Here is a 17,573-nt window from a genome sequence, read left to right as displayed (position 1 = left end):
TCCTGTAACCACAAACTTCTGCTGAACACTCTAACACTACATTTTTAAACCTACCCCATACCTCTTCGACCCCATTGCCTATGCTCTCATTAGCCCATCTATCCTCCAATAGTTGTTTATATCTTACCCTAACTGCCTCCTCTTTTAGTTTATAAACCTTCACCTCTCTCTTCCCTGATGCTTCTATTCTCCTTGTATCCCATCTACCTTTTACTCTCAGTGTAGCTACAACTAGAAAGTGATCTGATATATCTGTGGCCCCTCTATAAACATGTACATCCTGAAGTCTACTCAACAGTCTTTTATCTACCAATACATAATCCAACAAACTACTGTCATTTCGCCCTACATCATATCGTGTATACTTATTTATCCTCTTTTTCTTAAAATATGTATTACCTATAACTAAACCCCTTTCTATACAAAGTTCAATCAAAGGGCTCCCATTATCATTTACACCTGGCACCCCAAACTTACCTACCACACCCTCTCTAAAAGTTTCTCCTACTTTAGCATTCAAGTCCCCTACCACAATTACTCTCTCACTTGGTTCAAAGGCTCCTATACATTCACTTAACATCTCCCAAAATCTCTCTCTCTCCTCTGCATTCCTCTCTTCTCCAGGTGCATACACGCTTATTATGACCCACTTCTCGCATCCAACCTTTACTTTAATCCACATAATTCTTGAATTTACACATTCATATTCTCTTTTCTCCTTCCATAACTGATCATTTAACATTACTGCTACCCCTTCCTTTGCTCTAACTCTCTCAGATACTCCAGATTTAATCCCATTTATTTCCCCCCACTGAAACTCTCCTACCCCCTTCAGCTTTGTTTCGCTTAGGGCCAGGACATCCAACTTCTTTTCATTCATAACATCAGCAATCATCTGTTTCTTGTCATCCGCACTACATCCACGCACATTTAAGCAACCCAGTTTTATAAAGTTTTTCTTCTTCTCTTTTTTAGTAATTGTATACAGGAGAAGGGGTTACTAGCCCATTGCTCCCGGCATTTTAGTCGCCTCATACGACACGCATGGCTTACGGAGGAAAGATTCTTTTCCACTTCCCCATGGACAATAGAAGAAATAAAAAAGAACAAGAGCTATTTAGAAAAAGGAGAAAAACCTATATATATATATATATATATATATATATATATATATATATATATATATATATATATATATATATATATATATATATATATATATATATATATATATATATATATATGCAAAACAACCTCTGTGAAAGAATAGAGAAATTCCAAGCGCTTTCGTGACTACTCACATTATCAAGGAACTTTGAAAGTAAAGCATCCAAGGAAGCTATATAAGGGGTCTGGCCAACACCTCACTGTAAGATCCCACAACGGTTAAACACCTGACGCGCGCCGGCCCGACTGGACAGGTCCTTCGCACAACCCACCAACAAACTATTCTACCCAAGAAAATTTTTAAAATTATTATTTGTCCAGTGTATTATTAAATTCTTCCCAAATTCTATTAAATATAAATGGATCTAATTTATATAAACCAAAGGAAATATTCATATTATTGTCAAAACTGCTTTTTATGAAACAAGATTCAATTATAGACCTCACTACGAAACGCAGCCCCACACCTCTAACTTCTACAGCAGGCGTCTACACTATCCCCTGTGGGTTCTGTCCAAAGAAATATGTAGGCGAGACAGACAGAGATCTTGCAGTCCGCAAATTTTACAAGGAATCTTATAGACACATCCTTCAGCATTTTGGGGGGAATTCTTTATCAAAAGTTTTTTTAACTGTATCAAGATTTTTGAATACAACTTTAATATTAAAAGTCTTAAGAAGAGAAGGCATATCAACCAAGTTTTCATGGTAACGGAGAACCAACATATTTTTAGTTGAATAAGGCAGGTTGTCCCTTTTTGGATTATAAAAAGTATTTCTAGCAACTTTAAAAGATTTATCAATTACATTTCTTGGGTATTTTAAATCATTACCTATTTCATAAATTTTGATAAAATTTTCATAAAATTTACAAAAAACCTAAAAATAACTGTTCCTATGTCCACTATTATTCTTCGCATCAAGATAGAGTCAAACTGTCTGTTTTCTCATCAATGTTTTTGAGAGCTTTACGAATTTGTAGTCCTGAGTTCATAGATGAGGAAATATCCAAAATTTATGAAATAGGTAATGATTTAAAATACCCAAGAAATGTAATTGATAAATCTTTTAAAGTTGCTAGAAATACTTTTTACAATCCAAAAAGGAACAACCTGCCTTATTCAACTAAAAATATGTTGGTTCTCCCTTACCATGAAAACTTGGTTGATATGCCTTCTCTTCTTAAGACTTTTAATATTAAAGTTGTATTCAAAAATCTTGATACAGTAAAAAAAACTTTTGATAAAGAATTCCCCCCAAAATGCTGATGGATGTGTCTATAAGATTCCTTGTAAAATTTGCGGACTGCAAGATCTCTGCCTATCTCGCCTACATATTTCTTTGGACAGAACCCACAGGGGATAGTGTAGACGCCTGCTGTAGAAGTTAGAGGTGTGGGGCTGCGTTTCGTAGTGAGGTCTATAATTGAATCTTGTTTCATAAAAAGCAGTTTTGACAATAATATGAATATTTCCTTTGGTTTATATAAATTAGATCCATTTATAATTAATAGAATTTGGGAAGAATTTAATAATACACTGGACAAATAATAATTTTAAAAATTTTCTTGGGTAGAATAGTTTGTTGGTGGGTTGTGCAAAGGACCTGTCCAGTTCTGCCGGCTCGCGTCAGGTGTTTAACCGTTGTGGGATCTGATAGTGAGGTGTTGGCCAGACCCCTTATATACCTTCCTTGGATGATTTACTTTCAAAGTTCCTTGACAATGTGAGTAGTCACGAAAACGCTTGGAATTTCTCTATTCTTTCAGAGTGGTTGTTTTGCATATATATATGTATATATATATATATATATATATATATATATATATATATATATATATATATATATATATATATATATATATATATATATATATATATACTTTAATCCCTTCTTAAAGTATTAACGTAGGCATACTCTTGATAAAGTGAACTGGTATCATGCAGTTTCCCTCGTGTGGTCGAACAACATTAAAACAAACTTACGCAGCAATTATACATCAAGGAACGTATATCTCGTGTATACACACTGGATTTACATTAATCCCTGTATCTAGAATTATACCATTCTTGAGTGGTAGTGTACAGGTTACATGCAGACGTAATAACCATCGTGGAACCAATAATCTTTATGACCAATTAGTCCATCAGTTACCATATTTGACATTAGAAGCCACTTATGAAAATTAACGTAGAAAACGAAGATCGTTCCCACAGAGTAGTGTACAGCTCTCAAGACTTATTATCATAACCATAATTTTTAGAAGTGGACCGGTAAGCCAGCGAAAGGCCTCGGTCAGATGACCGAAAGCTCCAACGGCTGGTCATCATGTGACTAAGACCCGTGTCAAGAAATACTTGTTCTGCCTGCTAACACATTTTACCTAACCTAACCCGCTTGACATATGTCTGCATGTCTGTAATGACTGGAATTTCTGAATGTTCACGCTTCAAAATTTTTGCCTTCTTACTGTACAGTACTTCATTTTTTTTTAATATTTTAATTGGTTAATATTACTGATAGACATAAAGAACTAAACCTAACCTAACCTAACCTAACCTAACCTAACCTAACCTAACCTAACCTAACTTAACCTAACCTAACCTAACCTACCTTAGCCTAATCTCACCTAACCGAACCTAACCTAACCAAAACTGAGAAAATTACTGAAAAGTCCTCCGGAAAATTTTGCTATGAATCCGATATTTGATGAATCGCCGAGAGTGACAGATTTATTTTTTAAAAACATTTGGATATTAACCCGTTTCGTAAAATTATTGGCTATACTTCCATGAGCAAACAACGATTGTCATAGTTCTTGTTTCATATTATATTCGTTATCTTTCAAGACCATCTCTTCCTAGTACTAGCATTCGCTTCATTTTCATCCCATCAATATCATGTATCTTTATTTAAGATACTTTTACCAGAAACTTTTCCTCTTCTCTTCACATTTTAACTTTATCCCCACTCATAAAACTTCACAGCTTTCGATATCTTAACATCCATTCTTCATATTTTTAACATACTGTCGCATACCTTTTCCAGTTTCAGTTACGTAGTCCCTAAGTTGCTATTCTTTCTAATCCTTCCCACCTTCTCCGGAAGGAGGAAGGCGAGCGGTAATTTAGAGAGCACTAACTGGAAGCCATATCGTTAGAACATCGTATAAAAAAAAAACAATTGCCATTGAAAGTATATTTATTCAACTGCTCGCAGCGAATCCAAGTTCAGTTCCAAAGACACTTCAACCCATCCAAGGTTTTAAGAAAACACGGATTTATATAACAATGAGTTAAACAGCATTGGCCACTAAGTTTCTGATTTATACTAAACAACCTACATTTTTTTTTTTTTTGGAAATGCCATCAAGTAAATGCTCCTCCCATATTCTTTATTGAACACAGCTGACACTTATCTTACACCCTGCTTATGTTTTCTATTCAGTTAATATTTTGATGATGATGATGATAATGATAATAATAATAATAATAATAATAATAATAATAATAATAATAATAATAATAAAATGAATGACAGTATCGGTATTTGTAGTTGTAAAAAAAAATGGTCAATAACAGTTAAGTGAAGTAGCAGAGGCAAGATGAGGTACAATAAAGCTTGTGGAAAATACTGTATATTTTCTGGAAATACGGTAATTTATAGGTAAATAGATGGCCAATATTGTATTTAATAAAAATTATGTTAAAAAAAATGGGAAGCCCTGCACCTGCGAAGAGCAGAGAAACTCGCCATTGTTGTTTGAATTTGCATAAAAAACGTTAATGAAATCGGAAGAATTTTCGTAGCTCTAGAGGTTAAATTGGGCTGACACCTCTCAAATAGGATCCGAAATTGTTGGATGTGCATTCCTGCATAACTTGAGATATCAGGCAACTGGACAAGACAGCTCCAGGAACCTCAGATAAGTCTGTTTATGTTGTAACTCTGGCCAGTGTTATTTTCAAGTATAGACAGTGAGGTTTTCTGAGTATGGTAAACCTTGATCTCCAGTCAAATTGGTGAGTGATATTAAGATATATTCTCCTTCTGTTATGTATATGTGCATATATATAATCATTTATTAATTTAAATATACAGTCCAAAAACTTATATATTTACCAGAATTCCTGGTGATGCATATTTCATTTGTAATTAATAGCTCTAGAGCAACTTGTGGATATGACAGTGGTAGGTATCGAAGGGGGACATTTTTACGACCTAGGTGTCCCAAATTCCTACTTGTCTGTAACTTTAATAAATAATAATTATCTTTGTTATCATTTACTGGTATGTACATTATGAGTTACATCCAGATAAATGTAATTTTCCACATTTAATTTGCCCATTGGTCCTTCTTGAACCGGATATAATTTGTGAAGTCATTAATTAGTTAATTACTTAATAATTATATGTGAAATGACAGAAGGAGGTGGATGTGTAGTGGATTATAATTATTACAATATTAATTTGGATAAGCCAAGTGTGGCCAAAGATTATATTAATGTGTATAATATTAATTTTGCTATGCCAAATTCTGGCAAGGATTTATATTAATTTGTATAATATTAATTTTGATAAGCCAAGTCTGGTTAAAGGTTTGTATTAATGTACATTCCAAATTTATATTATAATTTTCTTACATGTAATTGCAAAGCTCAAGTGTAGCTAGGATTTATTCAAAGGTAAGTTGTACTATTTACCTTTATGAAGTGCATAATTAAGTACATAATCAGTGTTATTAATTAAGTTGAATTTAATACATTGCATCATGGCTGAAAATGAGGAAATTAATATAGAAGAGAAACATATTGAATATAGAGCAAAGAAAGCATCATTACAGGCTAGAAAAGGTCATGTAACTAAGGCATATAATAAGTGCTTGGAATTAATGAATCAAGAAACTGTGAATACTGATGATTTAAAATTGTATTTAGATGCTTTAGGGAATAGATATGATTCATACAAATTATATTAAAACAAATATGAAGGAGATTTGTTAGTAAACTGTGCAGATGAGACTGAAGTAGATCTCATGATTAATCCGTATTCTGAATTAGAAGAAAAGATTCTATCTTGTAAAAGTCAGGCCTTGAATGAATTAAAATGTGTAAACCAGGCAGTTAATCAGTCTGATCCAACAAATAAGATGTCTTTGCCAAAACTCCCAGAATTATGTTTACCTGCATTTAATCCTGGAGAAAATTGGGACGAATTTTGGTCAATTTTTAAAGCAGCTGTGCATGACAGGAGTGACCTAGCCTGTGTAACTAAATTATTTTACCTCAAAGGACAGGTAAGAGGAGATGCTCACACACTCATACAAGCCTTTCCCAATGAAGATGACTCTTACAAGGAAGCAGTTGACTTGTTGAAAGTCACTTATGGTAATATAGAACAAAGTAGGTTGGACCTAGTGAATATCATTGTTAATTTAAAATCTCCAGATTACACTAACAAAGGTTTACAGCAGTTTAGAGTTAAACTGGAGAGCACTCTCAAAACTTTAAGTAATAAATATAATCTGAAGGAAACAGACTGGTTATTGAGTGCCATGGTACAGAATAAATTAAGCTATAAAACACTTAAATGACTCTCGAACAAATATCACAAGGGTTATTTTGGACTGGAAGAAATAAGACTAGGTCTACAAGAATTAATTGTGCAGTTGCACACCAGCCAACTAACTCATTTTAAAGATGCAACACATAATAACTCTGATGTATCTGTCAAGTTTCACAAAGGGAAAAATTATCCCAATGGTAATAATCAAAATTCATTTCCTAAAAATAGTTGCATAGGTACATATCAAGTAGCAGGAATCAGAAATAATGATTCTCTACAAGGTAAGAAGAATAAGTACCCTCCTATGAGTAGCCCAGTTAATAAGAAGCCAGTCAAAGAAAAGAGAGATTGTCTTTTCTGCAAGGGTACTCATTTTTCTTAGAATTGCAATGCATACAATTCATGGAATGATAAAGTTGAAAGATTGGAGGAACTTGACAGATGTATCAGGTGTTTAGGTAATCACAATGTAAAGGATTTTCATGCCAAATTAAACAACTGTTATCAATGTCACAAAGCAAGACACCATACAGTCATGTGTAAGGGTCTATATGACAATGTTGATAATAATGATAATGTTGACAATCCTGACACAACAGTAGCTAATGTAATAATTGCTGCTAATATTAATAATGTTGGCGAGTGATATTAAGATATATTCTCCTTCTGTTATGTATATGTGTATATATATAATCATTTATTAATTTTAATATACAGTCCACAAACTTATATATTTACCAGAATTCCTGGTGATGCATATTTCATTTGTAATTAATAGGTCTAGAGCAACTTGTGGATATGACAATTGTAGGTATCGAAGGGGGACATTTTTGCGACCTAGGTGTCCCAAATTCCTATTTGTCTGTAACTTTGATAAATAATAATCTTTGTTACCATTTACTGGTATGTACATTATGAGTTACATCCAGATAAATGTAATTTTTTACAAAGCTCTTGGAGTAAGAAGTTAGTGCACCTAGTAGTGACTAGTAAAGAGGTGGGACCAGGAGCTATGAATCGACCCCTAGAACCACAAACAGGTGATTACACACACACACACACACACACACACACACACACACACACACACACACACACACACACACACACACACGCACGCACACACATGGTGGGTGCAGACGTGGGTACACAAGGCTCCGAGAACCTTCGTGTTTTTGAGGGGTGCAACAACCCCTAGCAGTAATCAGTGGTAGTGACAAAGTCAGTGAACAAACCTACGAGTGATAACTATAGTATTAGTTGAAAAAATTCGAGGGGAAACCTAAATTCAGTATTTTCTTTTAAAAGTGCCAAACCGTTGTGGATTACTAGGCACTGTTGCCACACAGATACAAACATAAAAATATCAAAGTGAGTGTGGAAACGGGTGATCAAGAATTACCAGCGTTTGGTTAACAAGCGAAATGTGGGGCACCGTAATGTGAGAGTGAAGAAGTTAATAGGCAAAAGGAGGAAGAAAAAATAAAATATACAACAAGGAAAGGTGGCAGTAGGCCTACTGAAGCAGTGACGTCACAACAGTTTGTATGCCATTATACATATAAAGTGTAACACCGAATGTGAAGTGTATTCTGTAATAAGTGAAAAGTGAAATCACTTGAGGAACGCGGGATGCATGAGCATATATGATTATAAACATCACGGGTGAAGGAGTTACAAAACAGTGAGAGAAGGCCTATGTACGACCACTACGTCATCAGCTTCTAGCAACTTGTCATCACACCGCTGTCAGCGCAAGTATTCCACCTGTTGAGGTTGCATTCTGCAAGATTGAGTCTGGTCCTGCATCACTGTTAGATACTGGTCACTCACTCCTGCAAGCCATTACCAGAATTAGACTAGAAATAGCATAGAGGAGAGTGCAAGGAGTAAAGCGGTAGTGAGGGATAACGTCAGACAGTCAAGCTGAGACAAGCTAAATTTTACAACCTAGCTACTTTCTGAATTTTAGAAGTAGAATCGATAAGTGTTACAAGTATTGGTAAGCTTAGAATTACTGGTATCTACCGGTATTCATTAGCAGTATGAATACTTAGAAGTGGGGGCACACACACACACACACACACACACACACACACACACACACACACACACACACACACACACACACACACACACACACACACACACACACACACACACACTCACACACATACACATACACATACACACACACACATACACACACACACACACACACACACACACACACACACACACACACACATACACACACACATACACACACACATACACACACACATACACACACACACATACACACACACACACACACACACACATACACACACACACACACACACATACACACATACACACACACATACACACACACACACACACACACACGTACACACACACACACACACATACACACACACACATACACATACACATACACACATGGGAACAAGCACTTGTAAGCTGTAGTACACACGCAAACACACACATACACAGGATTTCACACCGTCCTGTGAACTGACCATCTGAACCTTTCTCCTCTCCCCCCCCTCTTTCTACCCTAAGTAGACCTATCTCTACCTTTCTCACTCTTTACCTATATCTCTCTCTCTACCTATCACTCTCTACCTATCTCTCTCTCTCTCTTCCCTCTCCCATCTCTCCCCTCTAACATCTCTCCCCCTCTAACATCTGTCCCCTCCCATTATCTCTCCCCTCTCCCTTTCCCCATCTCTCTCCCATCCTCCCCTCCCTCTCCACCTAGCCTCTCTCCCCTCTCGCTCTTCCATCACCCCCCTCTTTCCCCCTTCTCCCCCTCTCTGCCCCCTCTCTCTCCCCCCCTTTGCCTTCTCTTTCTCTCCCTCTCTCCCCCTCTCCCCCTCTCTCTCTCTCTCTCTCTCTCTCTCTCTCTCTTGCTCTCTCTCTCTCTTGCTCCCTCTCGTCCCCATTTTCCCTTCTAACTCTCCCCTCTCCTACTCTTCCCTTCACTCTCTCTCCCCCTCTACCTTTCCCTTCTCTCTTCTCTCACAAAAAAAAAAAAAAAAAAAAAATGGTGGGGGACTCGCAGGAACCAAGGATCAGATGAGAATGGTTCTGGTAGGGAGGAGTGGATGGAGGAGCAGTGGAAAAGGATGGAACAAGAGTGGGAGAGAAAATTAGGAGAGCTTTCTGAAAAAATGGAGAAAGAGCTATCTGTGAAATTGGAAAAGAGGTTGGAGAAGGAGACAAAGAATTGGGAGGCACAAGTCGAAACTGCAGTAGCCAAGATAAGGGTCCTAGAAGTTGAGATAAATAGGCTGAAGCGAGTTACAGGGGCAATGACCAGAGAAGACACAGCATATGAAGCTGCGAGGCCGAACAGGAAGGAAGGAATTATGAATTATGCTAAGGTCATATCAGTCTGCCAAGGAGGACCAAGGAGTGAAAGGGAAGATCAGCTGGTTGCAGATGGAGAGGGTGATAGGTCGAATGCTGAGGCACAACCAGGCTATCAAGAGCCACTGGAAAAATCAAGGGAGAAACTGACCACATACAGGCAGGATCCAGAGTCACAGAGGGTGAGGCAATGGGAGGAAGAAAGGGCAAAATCAGTGTTTATCCATGGGCTTCAGGAGAGAGAGGAAAGGACACACACTGAAAGGCAGCAGGAAGAAAGAAAGGAGATTGAGAAAATCATCACGGAAATAGGTGAAGAGATGGACGAGATTGTAAATTTTCAGAGAATAGGGGGGTACTCGAAGGGGAGAAACCGACCAATCAAGCTGATTCTCAGTACGGAAACAGTGCGGAACAGGATCCTCCAAGAGAAACCACGATTGAAATACTCGGAAGAGTACAAGAGGGTGTTCCTAGACAGAGACAGAACAAAATCAGAACGACAGCAGCTGAGGGAGAGGACAAAAAAGCAAAAGGAGCTAGGAAAAGAGACAAGGAGGGAACCAGCAGAGGTCAGTCAGAGCAGAACAGAACAGCAAGGACAAGCACACACACAACTATTCTCAGAACCATACAACCTATCACACCATCCCAACACACACTACAATCCATACCCACAGCCTCCACCCAACACCGAGCTATAGAATCCCACAGTATGCCACCAGGTCTCCCACCCTCACAGGCCCCCCAAACCACAGTGTTGGAAAGGAAACTGAAGGTATGGTACAAAACACTGATGGAATAACAAATAAGTGGGAGGAGTGGCATGAAAGAGTCAAAGAAGCATCACCGGACATCATAGCTCTCACAGAAACCAAGCTTACAGGTATGATAACAGATGTCATCTTTCCAACGGGATACCAAATCCTGAGGAAAGACAGAGGGAACAGGGGGGGTGGGGGAGTGGCGTTGCTGATCAAAAATCGCTGGAATTTTGATGAGCTGGAGAGAGGAGACAGCGGAGAAGAAAGTGATTACATAGTGGGAACACTTCACTCTGGAGGTCCCAAGGTGGTAATAGCAGTGATGTATAACCCACCACAGAACAGCAGGAGGCCAAGGCAAGAGTACGACGAGAGCAATAGAGCGATGGTTGACACACTGGCTACAGTGGCCAGAAGAGCTCATGCATGCAGGGCAAAGCTCCTGATCATGGGTGACTTTAACCACAAGGAGATCGATTGGGAGAACTTGGACCCAAATGGGGGCCAAGATACATGGAGGGCTAAGATGATGGAGGTGGTACTGGAAAACTTCATGTGCCAACACGTAAGGGACACTACAAGAGAGAGAGGAGAGGATGAACCAGCAAGGCTGGACTTAGTATTCACCTTGAGTAGTGCAGATATCGAGGACATCACATATGAAAGACCCCTTGGGGCCAGTGACCATGTGGTTTTAAGCTTCGAATACACAGTAGAGCTACAAGTGGATGGAGAAGCAGGAAGGCCTGGACGAATGAAGCCAAACTACAAGAAAGGGGACTACACAGGAATGAGGAACTACCTGAACGGGGTTCAGTGGGACAGAGAACTGGCAGGGAAGCCAGTTAATGAGATGATGGAATATGTAGCAACAAAATGCAAGGAGGCTGAGGAGAGGTTTGTACCCAAGGGTAACAGGATTAATGAAAAAGCCAGGATGAGCCCATGGTTTACCCAAAGGTGAAGGGAGGCAAAAACCAAGTGTGCTAGGGAATGGAAGAAATATAGAAGGCAAAGGACCCAGGAGAATAAGGAGAACAGTCGTAGAGCCAGAAACGAATATGCACAGATAAGAAGGGAGGCCCAAAGACAATATGAAAATGACATAGCAGCAAAAGCCAAATCTGACCCGAAACTGTTGTACAGCCACATCAGGAGGAAAACAACAGTCAAGGACCAGGTAATCAGGCTAAGGAAGGAAGGAGGAGAGACAACAAGAAATGACCGTGAAGTATGTGAAGAACTCAACAAGAGATTCAAAGAAGTGTTCACAGAGGAGACAGAAGGGACTCCAGAAAGACGGAGAGGTGGGGCACACCACCAAGTGCTGGACACAGTGCACACAACCGAGGAAGAAGTGAAGAGGCTTCTGAGTGAGCTTGATACCTCAAAGGCAATGGGGCCAGATAACATCTCCCCATGGGTATTGAGAGAGGGAGCAGAGGCGCTATGTGTACTTCTAACAACAATATTCAATACATCTATCGAAACAGGGAGATTGCCTGAGGCATGGAAGACAGCAAATGTAGTCCCAATCTTTAAAAAAGGAGACAGACATGAAGCATTAAACTACAGACCAGTGTCACTGACATGTATAGTATGCAAAATCATGGAGAAGATTATCAGGAGAAGAGTGGTGGAACACCTAGAAAGGAATGATCTCATCAACAGCAGCCAACATGGTTTCAGGGACGGGAAATCCTGTGTCACAAACCTACTGGAGTTCTATGACATGGTGACAGCAGTAAGACAAGAGAGAGAGGGGTGGGTGGATTGCATTTTCTTGGACTGCAAGAAGGCGTTTGACACAGTTCCACACAAGAGATTGGTGCAAAAACTGGAGGACCAAGCAGGGATAACAGGGAAGGCACTACAATGGATCAGGGAATACTTGTCAGGAAGACAGCAGCGAGTCATGGTACGTGGCGAGGTGTCAGAGTGGGCACCTGTGACCAGCGGGGTCCCGCAGGGGTCAGTCCTAGGACCAGTGCTGTTTCTGGTATTTGTGAACGACATGACTGAAGGAATAGACTCTGAGGTGTCCCTGTTTGCAGATGACGTGAAGTTGATGAGAAGAATTCACTCGATCGAAGACCAGGCAGAACTACAAAGGGATCTGGACAGGCTGCAGACCTGGTCCAGCAATTGGCTCCTGGAGTTCAATCCCACCAAGTGCAAAGTCATGAAGATTGGGGAAGGGCAAAGAAGGCCGCAGACGGAGTACAGTCTAGGGGGTCAGAGACTACAAACCTCACTCAAGGAAAAAGATCTTGGGGTGAGTATAACACCAGGCACATCTCCTGAAGCGCACATCAACCAAATAACTGCTGCAGCATATGGGCGCCTAGCAAACCTCAGAACAGCATTCCGACATCTTAATAAGGAATCATTCAGGACCCTGTACACCGTGTACGTTAGGCCCATATTGGAGTATGCGGCACCAGTTTGGAACCCACACCTAGCCAAGCACGTGAGGAAACTAGAGAAAGTGCAAAGGTTTGCAACAAGACTAGTCCCAGAGCTAAGAGGTATGTCCTACGAGGAGAGGTTAAGGGAAATCAACCTGACGACACTGGAGGACAGGAGAGATAGGGGGGACATGATAACGACATACAAAATACTGAGAGGAATTGACAAGGTGGACAAAGACAGGATGTTCCAGAGATTGGACACAGTAACAAGGGGACACAGTTGGAAGCTGAAGACACAGATGAATCACAGGGATGTTAGGAAGTATTTCTTCAGCCACAGAGTAGTCAGTAAGTGGAATAGTTTGGGAAGCGATGTAGTGGAGGCAGGATCCATACATAGCTTTAAGCAGAGGTATGATAAAGCTTACGGCTCAGGGAGAGTGACCTAGTAGCGATCAGTGAAGAGGCGGGGCCAGGAGCTCGGACTCGACCCCCGCAACCTCAACTAGGTGAGTACAACTAGTTGAGTACACACACACATATGCACATTAAAGACAGAAATGGAATGAAACAAGATACCATATAGGAAACAACTGTTAAATACCAGCACCCACATAGGAAACCACTGTTAATACCAGCAAGTGCAGCTCGACCAGGACAGAAAACAAAAAGAATGAGAACAACTGAGAGATAAAGTAATAAGGCACCAGAGGCAGGAAGGGGAGACAGAGCAGGTGTCGACAGACAGAAGAGCCTTGGCAGGAACAGCAAACACAACTGTCCACAGAACCATCCTCAGCATCCTCTCAACCCTTACCAACCCACACCACCCAAACCTAATAACCAGAAACAAAACACACTCCACCCCCCCACCAGCACTAATACCACCACAACGCCAGCCTACCATAATTTCCATTCCTGTCTACCACACACTCAGCCTGCCAACACCTCCCACCCCTATAAATATAGTTCTAGAGATAAATAACAAAAAAAGGCACAATACCGTGACTGGAACGATACACAAATAACCCGCACATAAAAGAGAGAAGCTTAGAACGACGTTTCGGTCCGACTTGGACCATTTACAAACTCACACTAACCAGACGTGGAGCAGGACGGCTATATATAGGCAGGAAGAGGTGGTGGTAGTAGTAGTAGTAGTAGTAGTACAAGAATGGTATATAATACCAACAAGATGAAATTAAGACACATGCGCAACACCCGAGCATCCCTATCGTAGACGTTTCGCCATCCAGCCAGCCACTGGATGGCGAAACGTCCACAACAAAGACAATTAGATGCCCCACCACTACCACTACTACTACCTATTCTACTACTACTACTACTACCTATTCTACTACTACTACTACTACTACAACTACTGATGAGATTAAGACACATGTGCGGTGTCTGGTTGTCTTTGTTGTGGACGTTTCGCCATCCAGTGGCTGGCTGGATGGTGAAACGTCTACGATAGGGATGCCCGGGTGTTGCACATGTGTCTTAATTTCATCTTGTCGGTATTATGTACCATTGTTGTACTACTACTACTACTACTACTACCACCACCTCTTTCTGCCTATATATAGCCGTCCTGCTCCACTTCTGGTTAGTGTGACTTTGTAAATGGTCCAAGTCGGACCGAAACGTCGTCGTAAGCTTCTCTCTTTTATGTGCGGGTTATTTGTGTATTCTAGAGATAAAGCTGACAGAATGGTATGCCAACACAGAAATAAGAGTGATGAGTGGCAGGAAAGAATCAATGAGACATCCTCGGACATCATAGCTCTCACAGAGACAAAGCTCATAGGGGGTGATAACAGATGAGATCTTCTAGTATTGATATCAGGTCCTGAGGAAAGACAGGGGGCACACTTGCTTATCAAAGACCAATGGAGTTTTGAGGTGAGAGGACTAGTCTCAGGTGAAGTGAATGACTACATAGTAGGGACACTTCTAACCAGGGGTCAAAAAGTGATGATAGCAGCGATGTACAACCCACCACCGAAGAGCAAGGAGACCAAGACAAGTATACGATGAGAGCAACAGAACAATGGTGGCCACATTAGCCAAGATAGCCAGTGGGGCCCACATAAGTGGGGCAAAGTTACTTATCATGGGGGATTTCAACCGAAAGGAGATAGACTGTGAAGTGGATGTGGATAGCCAATATGCTGGAGGTGGTGTTGGAATGCTCCATGTACCAACATGTTAGGGACACAACCTGAGAGAGAGAGGAGACAATGAGCCAGCGAAGCTGGGCCTCGTATTCGCCTTGATCAGTTCAGATATATGGGAAATCACACACAAATTGCCCCATGGTGCTAGTAATAATGTATTCCTGAGTTTCGAATATACAGTAGAGTTAACAATAAAGAGTGAAGCAGCATACGAAGGATGAGAGAATCCAGACTTCAAGAAAGGGACACTACACATGTATAAGGCAATTTCTGCATGAAGTGCAGTATGTAAGACAGTAAATGAAAAGATGGAACATGTGACCACAGAGTGCAGGGAGGCAGAGGAGAAGTTTGTGCCAAGGGGCAATAAAAACAATAAAAAGATCAGAGTGAGCCCATGGTTTTCCCAGAGGTGTGGAGAGTCCAAAGTCAAGTATGCTACAGCACGGAAAAAGTATAGAAGGCAAAGGACTCAGGAAAATAGTGAGTTAAGCCAAAGAGCCATAAATGAATATACATGGATAAGCAGAGAGGCCCAGTGGCAATACAAGAATGACATAGCATTAAAACCTGAATCTTACCTTAAGATGTTATACAGCGACATCAGGAGGAAAACAACAGTCAAGGACCAGGTGATTAGGCTGAAGAAGGAAGAAGGGGAGCTCACAGCAGCCGACCAGGAAGTAAGGAAGAACTCAGCTCAAGATTCAGGAAAGTATTCACAGTGGAGACAGAGAGGCTTCCAGCAGAAGGAGTAGGGTGCACCAGCATGTGCTACACACTGTGCAAAATCGAGGAGGAGGTGAAGAAACTGCTATGTGAAATAAATACCTGGAAGACGGTGGGACCAGGTAACATCTTTCAATGGGTCCTGAGAGAGAGAGAGAGAGAGAGAGAGAGAGAGAGAGAGAGCAGATGCACTATATGTGCCACTAACAATAATCTTCAGTAAATCTACTGAAACGGCAACTGCCTGAGGTTTGAAAGACAGCAAATGTAACCCTAATTTTTAAGAAAGGGGACAAACAGGAAGCACTAAACAACAGACCCATGTCACTGACATGTATATTATGCAAAGTTGTTGAGAAAATTATCAGAAGAATGGGGGATCACCTAGAGAGGAACAGGCTTATACAAGACAATCAGCATGACTTCAGGGAAGGAAAATCCTGAATCACAAACCTACAGGGGTTCTATGATGAGGTAACAGAAGTAACACAGGAGAGAGATGGATGGGTAGATTACATCTTCTTCGACTGTAAGAAGGCTTTCAATACAATAGAACACAGGAGAGTGGCTGGAAAGCTAGAGGAGCAAGCAGAAATAGCAGGGAAAATACTGCAATGGATCAGGGAATACCTGACAGGAAGGAAACTACCTGTGTTGGTATGTGACGAGGTGTCAAAATCAGTGCATGTTAATGGTGTTCCACAAGGGTCAATGCTAAGGCTGGTGATGTTTCTAGTATATGTGAATGACTTGACATTATAACATACATAAGGAGAATATTGGAAGGGAAGCTAACGTAATTTACTGTAATGCATTACAAAGTATGTTATAGCACACCTCATAGAATGAGATTCAACATTGGGATTACACAGTAGAAGTGATAAAAAATTTTTTGGGGGATCGATCGATCTCTAGTCATATGGTCTATGGATTCTGAGGAAGGATATGTACAAAGAAAGAAGTGTTTAACAGAAAAGGCAGACTTGGTGCACTCAAATCTAGACTGTTAAATCTCAGAATATGGAGAGAACATGAACACACACACACACACACACTGTAATTATTCATCTATACAGGTTATTTACATTTAACCCCAACTCTGCTAGGATGAGATTGACATATGCAGATGGGTGTCATCTCTGGGAGGATCAAACTCTGTTGCACTGGCTAACTCATGCTGTATTTGAGGCAGATCAGAATTGGTAGTTACAAATGATACTTGTGGATTTCTCAATACCTGTCATGTACATAGGGAATAACGACATTCAGGTTGATCATCTGACTGAGTATTAGAGGTAGAGGGTACAGGATCAGGAGGATTGTCAGGGTCTGTCACATTAGTCTGAGTTGGAACATCATTGTCGTCACATTCTAACTTC

This window comes from Cherax quadricarinatus, chromosome 20 (genome assembly GCF_038502225.1).
Source record: "Cherax quadricarinatus isolate ZL_2023a chromosome 20, ASM3850222v1, whole genome shotgun sequence".
NCBI classification, from domain to species: domain Eukaryota; kingdom Metazoa; phylum Arthropoda; class Malacostraca; order Decapoda; family Parastacidae; genus Cherax; species Cherax quadricarinatus.
Note: the sequence above shows the minus strand (reverse complement) of the source record.